Source organism: Bufo bufo, chromosome 4, assembly GCF_905171765.1.
Source record: "Bufo bufo chromosome 4, aBufBuf1.1, whole genome shotgun sequence".
NCBI lineage: Eukaryota > Metazoa > Chordata > Amphibia > Anura > Bufonidae > Bufo > Bufo bufo.
The window spans coordinates 252,334,522-252,341,998 of NC_053392.1; the positions used below are offsets into that span (position 1 = coordinate 252,334,522).

The 7,477-nt window shown below is 41.4% G+C and overlaps 1 long non-coding RNA gene across 1 annotated transcript in view; it reads right to left on the reverse strand.

Annotated features, from left to right (window-relative positions):
- LOC120996908 overlaps nucleotides 1-7,272 on the reverse strand; it is a 23,689-nt gene extending 16,417 nt beyond the window's left edge. The window contains exon 1 of the long non-coding RNA XR_005777974.1: nucleotides 7,109-7,272. This is a non-coding gene — a long non-coding RNA (uncharacterized LOC120996908). The remainder of the gene's footprint in view (nucleotides 1-7,108) is intronic.
- Nucleotides 7,273-7,477: the final 205 nt, after the last annotated feature.

Sequence of the window (7,477 nt, forward strand, 5' to 3'; positions counted from 1 at the left end):
CCCATGCTAGGGACCCTGTGGCCCAGCCTAGTACGAGCAGCTCTGGGGCTCATACTAGTTTTCCGGCTCACCAGGTCAGTCCACCTGAGCCCCCTGCAGGTGGACTTGTCTGGTGTACCCCAGAGAACTTTGAGCCCGCGATTCGTGATTTAGTTGGTGAATCAGGAATCCAGATTTACACAGTGGGCTTCACTGAATACGACTTTTTAAGTCTTTTTTTTCAGTGAGGAACTGGTAAATCTGATGGTGGAGCAGACGAACCTGTACGCCCAACAGTTTGTCGCTCAACACCTGGACTCGTTTTTTGCTAGGCCCGGTGGCTGGACCCCGGTCAGTGCAGGCTAGGCCCGGTGGCTGGACCCCGGTCACTGCAGCCGAGAGGAGGACGTTTTGGGGCCTCGTGCTGCATATGGGCCTAATTAAAAAGCCCAGTGTCAGGCTGTACTGGAGTGGGGACGTCCTCTACCAGACCCCACTTTACAGTATGGCCATGACATGTTCCCGATTTGAGGCCATCCGGAAATGCCTGCATTATGCAGATAATGCAGCATGTCCCCCCCAAGGTGATCCTGCCTATGACCGCCTGTACAAAATCAGGCCGGTCATCGATCACTTCGGGGCCAAATTCATGGAGGCCTATGTACCTGGAAGGGAGGTCGCGGTTGATGAGTCTCTCATTGCGTTCAAGGGGAGACTCATTTTCCGCCAGTATGTTCCCTCAAAGCGGGCGAGGTATGGCGTGGAGCTGTACAAACTTTGTGAGAGTACCTCAGGGTACACTTACAAGTTTCGTGTGTACGAGGGGCGAGATTCCCGTATTCAACCACCAGAATGTCCCCCCACTCTGGGTGTTAGCGGGAAACTTGTGTGGGACCTTATGCACCCAGTGCTAGATAAGGGTTGCCACCTATATGTGGATAACTTTTATACTAGTATGCCCTTGTTCCAGTCCCTCGCCGCCAGATCCACATTTGCTTGTGGGACCGTGCGGAAAAATCATCGCGGCCTCCCTACCTACCCCCTCCAGGTACCTATCCCCAGGGGTGAGACACGTGCCCTTACCAGTGGAAACCTGCTGCTGGTCAGATATAAGGACAAGAGGGATGTCCTTGTACTGTCCACAATTTACGGTAACGGCATCACCCCTGTCCCTGTGCGAGGTACCGCGGCAACGGTCCTCAAACCCGATTGTATCGTCGACTAGAATCGGTATATGGGAGGAGTTGATCTCTCTGATCAAGTCCTCAAGCCATATAACGCCATGCGCAAAACCAAGGCATGGTACAAAAAAGTTGCGGTCTACTTAGTGCAGGTTGCCATGTACAACTCTTTTGTACTGTTCCAGAGCGCTGGCAACACAGGGACATTCCTCCAGTTCTATGAGGCAGTCCTCAAGACCCTGATCTTTTCTGACCGGGAAAGAGCAGGTGGGAGTACCTCGGGAATTGGAGGCACCCGGATAGTCCCTGGCCAACACTTTCCAGGTGTGGTCCCCCATACTGGAAAGAAGGGACGAAACCCCAAAAAATGCAGAGTGTGTCGCAGGAAGGGGATACGGAAGGACACCACTACTCAGTGTGACACGTGCCCTGAACATCCGGGCCTCTGAGTTATTGGTTGCTTCAGGGAGTACCACACTTCCATGGAGTTCTAAATTTATAATCCCCTTCACCAACTTAGCCACTGACTATTCAAAAAAGCTATGGTTCTCCGACTTGAGACACCCCCAAAATTTTTTTACTAGGTAGCGCCGCGTCGGTAATAATCTCCTCTGTAAATATACCCTTAACCCCCCAGATTAACACGGTAAAACAAAAAAAAAACAAAAAAGTACAAAAAAATATTTTTTTTGTCACCTTACATAAAAAAAGTGTAATAGCAAGCGATCAAAAAATGGCCTGGTCCTTAAGGTGAAATAAGGCTGTGTCCTGAAGGGGTTAAACTGTCAAAATTAACAAGTCGGGTGTTAGGCTACTTTCACACTAGCGTTCGGGGCTCCGCTTGTGAGCTCCGTTTGAAGGGGCTCACAAGTGGCCCCGAACGCATCCGTACTGCCTTAATGCATTCTGAGTGGATGCGGATCCGCTCAGAATGCATCAGTCTCGCAGCGTTCAGCCTCCGCTCCGCTCAGCAAGCGGACACCTGAACGCTGCTTGCATCGTTCGGGTGTCCGCCTGGCCGTGAGGAGGCAAATGGATCCGTCCAGACTTACAATGTAAGTCAATGGGGACGGATCCGTTTGAATTTGACACTATATGGCTCAATCTTCAAACGGATCCGTCCCCATTGACTTTCAATGTAAAGTCTGGACGGATCCGTCTGAAGCTACTTTCACACTTAGAATTTTTTCTACAATATAATGCAGACGGATCCGTTCTGAACGGATCCAAAGTCTGCATTATATGAGCGGATCCGTCTGGGCAGACCCCAGACGGATCCGCTCTGAACGCTAGTGTGAAAGTAGCCTTAGCGACGTTGAGCGTTATACCCTTAACCTTTAATACAGTTTTAACGTTGTTGAGTTTGTATCCGTACGTCAACGTTAGAACTGTTTATCTAGAACGTGTATTCCATCAACAGCGCGACTTAGTGAATTTTAACAGTACCATGTACACAGAATATTTTAGATTTGCTAACCTCGAAGCCATTCGTTCATTTGTCGACGCTCTTGATGCTATACATGCAGCTATACAATCTTTGTTAGATAGAGTTTTACAGGTCGCTGAGCCGGGTGATTATATCCAACGGCGCTTAGACGGTGACGAGACGTTTTACTCAGTTTTTTCAAATAGATATTCTAGAGATGAATTTAGCGCCGTCTGTTACATGCAGCCTTACAACCCCAAACAAGCGACTGACAAGTACATCTTTTACGACTTTGAGTGCATGCAAGAAACAGGCATACATATACCCAATTACATTTACGAAACTACATTATACGGCCCTAATTCCTGGAAATTTAGCGGTAAATCCTGTACGTGCGATTTTGTACGCTTTTTTATCGACGGAAAGTTTTCCGGCTACACGTTCATAGCACAGAATGCCGGTTATGACGCTTATTTTGTTATACAGGAGCTGTTCAATGAAAAATTTTAAATTGACATTATAAACCAAGGCGGATGGTTAATGTGCGTTACCCTGACTGATTTAAAAATTAGATTCATAGATTCGTTGAATTTCATACCGATGAAGCTCAGTAAGATGCCCGAAGCTATGGGCTTTTCAGGCGCCAAGGGTCACTTCCCGCATTTTTTCAATACGGAAGAAAATCAAAATTACATAGGCGTCGTCCCGGATGCGCGGTATTACGGCTGCGATTACATGATGCCCGGCGAGAAAAAAGAATTCATGGTGTGGTACGAAGAACATAAAAATGACACCTTTAATTTTCAGGAAGAGCTAAGAGCTTACTGTATAGAGCTTTTACTTTGAATGTATATAAAATGTGTTTGTATGCAACGTCTTGTAATGTTTTTATTAGTTTTACATAAACTGTTTTTAAATAAAATGTAGTCCGCTTTTTTCTTTTTACAATAAATCCACTATCTTGATTAGTTAAAATTGCATAAACTGTTGGGTCACATTGTTTGATAGACGCTGCTTGAAAACGTTGCTAAAATGACGGGTATTGCCGAGATATGAGAAAACAGTACTACACGCCGAAAGCTGTCGGCTCTTATGGCGACGTAGAGCCCTTATTCAGAGACGTACGAAAATCAAACCAGGAGAATCTTTTTCTGGGGAACATACCGAGAACAGTAATACTAACGCTTGTGGACGAGTCATTTTCAGGTCATTACCAAAGAAATCCTTTGTGCTTCAACCACTATAATGTGAATTATGCGGCCTTGTATTTGGACGGGGCAACAAATACCCGCAAAACCGTTTCAACCTAATTTCCAAGACGAATCAGCGGTTCGAGAATATATGTCGCTCATGCATATTTCGGGAAAGCATAAGGCTGACAACGCTTTATCCGTGGACCGGTCCGAATTTTTGAACGGCTACACATTGTTCACTTTTGATTTATCGCCGGATCAAGAACCCATCGGTCATTTCTCGCTAGTAAAAAGCGTAAATCTCAGAGCTGAAATTAGATTTGCTGAGCCGGTTGTAAATACTATTAACATGATTGTGTATTCAGTTCATGAAAACATTATTTAAATAAATAATAGAAGGGAAGTTTTATATGATTTTCAATAAAAATGAATAATTATGAAATTACCCGTGTTAATAAAACCGACTTTCACGCCCGTCGCATATTTAAAGGTGTATTTCCGTGCGATTTATTATCTAAAAATAAAATCATCGACCGCCCGGCGGCCTACATTGTAAATACGGACAATTCGTATAAGCGGGGACGACACTGGATTTTAATTATATTACAGCCTGACGACGTATCTATATTTTTTGATAGTTATGGATTATCGCCGTAGAGTGAGCTATTTCCTGCTGAATTTATAACATTTTTATACAAAAATTCTAAGACTATAAGGTATTAAAACAGACAAATCCAGGACGTCGCTAGTTCGGTCTGCGGCCATTACTGCATCTATATCTTACATTGTATAGCTAAAGGAATACCTTTTGAAAATGTATTGAAAATGTTTACGAGTGATTTTAGAAAAAATGATCGTGTTGTGTGCTCCTTTGTAGTGAAGCGCATGAAACAATTATGTATACGCTGTTGTAATTACACACAAACTTGTCGGTCCCTAAGTGGTTGTTAAAAATGTAAGTTGACGTGTTGTAAATAAAGAAAAATTAATAAAACTTTTTAAATTTAAATTTTTTAAACTTTTTAAATTTAAATTTTGTCACCCTTGATTTTTTATCGTTGCTATTATAATTAAAAGACGTCCGGCCGTGTAGTATACGTCTTTTGGACATCCCCGGGCATGCCAATATATAAAAGTCATATCAAAATGATATCAAAGTGATATCAAATCACAAAATTATATAAAAGTGGTATAAAACCGTATCAAAATGTTATAAATGGGATATAAAGTGTTAATAAAAGCTTATCATTTGATAAGGACTTATAAAGTGATATGTAAAGCTTATCATTTGATATAAAATTTATATTAAGCCATTTTTCTTACCATTAGCATATGCAATAGGTGTTGGTGGTGATACAGCCAATCACAATCATTTTGTTTCCTGAAAAGAGATGCTATAAAAATATAGATAGATTCTGCGTAGTGTTTGCCACAGCTGTTGCAGCGATACCAATAGTTTTGTGTTAACTCTGCTATAGACAGATCCTGAGAAAATTAACACATCTCAGGTTGTCACAGCTGCGACCTGAAACTCATGTGGGGGGTCTTGTAGGAAATGAAAAGTTTGATGTTATAATGTATGGACCATGAGTTTCAGGTAACAGCTGTCGTCCTGTGCTATGATCATAACCCACTTCAAGTTTCAATCTAATGTACGCTTGGGGTCCTGTGGGAAAATGTATTGGGGTGTTTTAAGGAAATGGTTGTATAGTTGACAGGATGTACTCATGACAGCTGCACTTCTTGAGTTAAAATTAACTACCAAGTAGTATAGCAGGAATGTGGCATTTCAGGTTTTTTATTCAAATTCAGTGTGTTGACTCAGTTGTCCAGTGTGGTGGGAGTTAAATTACACTCATGAACTCACAATGGAGGTAAATTGAACTTACTTTTCATAGACATACATAAACTGTAAGCTGTATATGAAATGCTGCAGTTATAAGCGCGCTTTTAATTTACATGGTATAGCATTATAATTAAATAATAAAACTTTTTAGAAGGAATCGCACTGAACAGTGAGTAGTAGCGGGACGCCGCAAGCATACCCACTCAAGTGAATTCTGTTTGACTATAGCTGCATTTTCTTCCAGCGAATCAGGACTGTGACCCTGGTAGCACTTGTGGAGCCAGCCACCACATTAGCTCAAGCTATCAGTGGAGATATACTTCCATTTTATCTATTTATTCATTTTTTCTAACTTTTGTATGGACTGATATACACCATCCCCACCCTATTTACCACTGGTCCAACTTTTTATTCTATATTTATGGGTTTTATTGTACTAATGTGTTTTTATATTGCTTGATTGTAGTATATGTGTTTTAGAATAATTGATTGTACTTTACACTACAAATAAAATATATGAGTCTACATAAGTGAGTGTGCCCAGTATATATATTTTTTAAAATTTTGGCATAGTTGATTTTTTATCGTTGCTATTATAATTAAAAGACGCCCGGCCGTGTAGTATACGTCTTTTGGACATGCCCGGGCATGCCAATATATAAAAGTCATATCAAAGTGATATCAAATCACAAAATGATATAAAAGTGGTATAAAACCGTAACAAAATGTTATAAATGGGATATAAACTGCTAATAAAAGCTTATCATTTGAAAAGGACTTATAAAGTATTATGAAAAGCTTATCATTTGATATAAAATTTATATTAAGACATATAAAATGATATGAAAATCATATCAAAGTGGGAGGCATTTAGGCGTGGCTTGGGAGGGGAGAGAAATGGGTGGATCTGGGTGGGGTTAGGGCATTTCTGGGAGGGGTTATGGTGTGAAAAAGGGGCGGGGCACCTGTCACTTTGAGTTTGACGAGACATGTCCCACTATACTACTGTTATGTAAAACTGAAACAAACAACCCAAAAAAGTAGTCATATTTGGTATTGTCGTGTCCATGACAACCTGCTCTATAAATATACCACATGATCTAACTCGTCAGATGAATGTTGTAAATAAAAAAAATAAAAAATGGTGCCAAAATAGCTATTTCTTGTTACCTTGCCTCACAAAAAGTGTAATATAGAGAAACCAAAAGTCATATGTACCCTAAAATAGTACCAACAAAACTGCCACCTTATCCTGTAGTTTCCAAAATGGGGTCACTTTTTTGGAGTTTCTACTCTAGGGGTACATCAGGGAGGCTTGAAATGGGACATGGTGTCAAAAAAATAGTCCAGCAAAATCTGCCTTCCAAAAACCGTATGGTCTTCTTTTCCTTCTGCGCAATGCCGTGTGCCCGTACAGCAGTTTACGACCACATATTATACTGTTATAAGTTTATGTTTAGTTTCTTTAAGGCTGGGTTCACACGGGCACTGCGGGTGACATGCGGGAACAGATGCACGTTTTTTCCCCGCGAGTACAAAACGTTTTAATGTGTTTTGCACGCGCGTGAGAAAAATCGGCATGTTTGGTACCCAGACCCGAACCCGGACTTCTTCACATAAGTTCTGGTTTGGGGTAGGTGTTATGTAGATTTTATTATTTTCCCTTATAACATTGTTATAAGGGAAAATAATAGCATTCTTAATACAGAATGCTTAGTAAAATAGTGATGGAGGGGTTAAAAAAAAATGTAACTCACCTTAATCCACTTGTTCGCGCAGTGCAGCTTCTCTTCTTTCTTCTTCTTTAAGGAAAAGGACCTGTGACGTCACTGCGCTCATCACATGGTCAGTC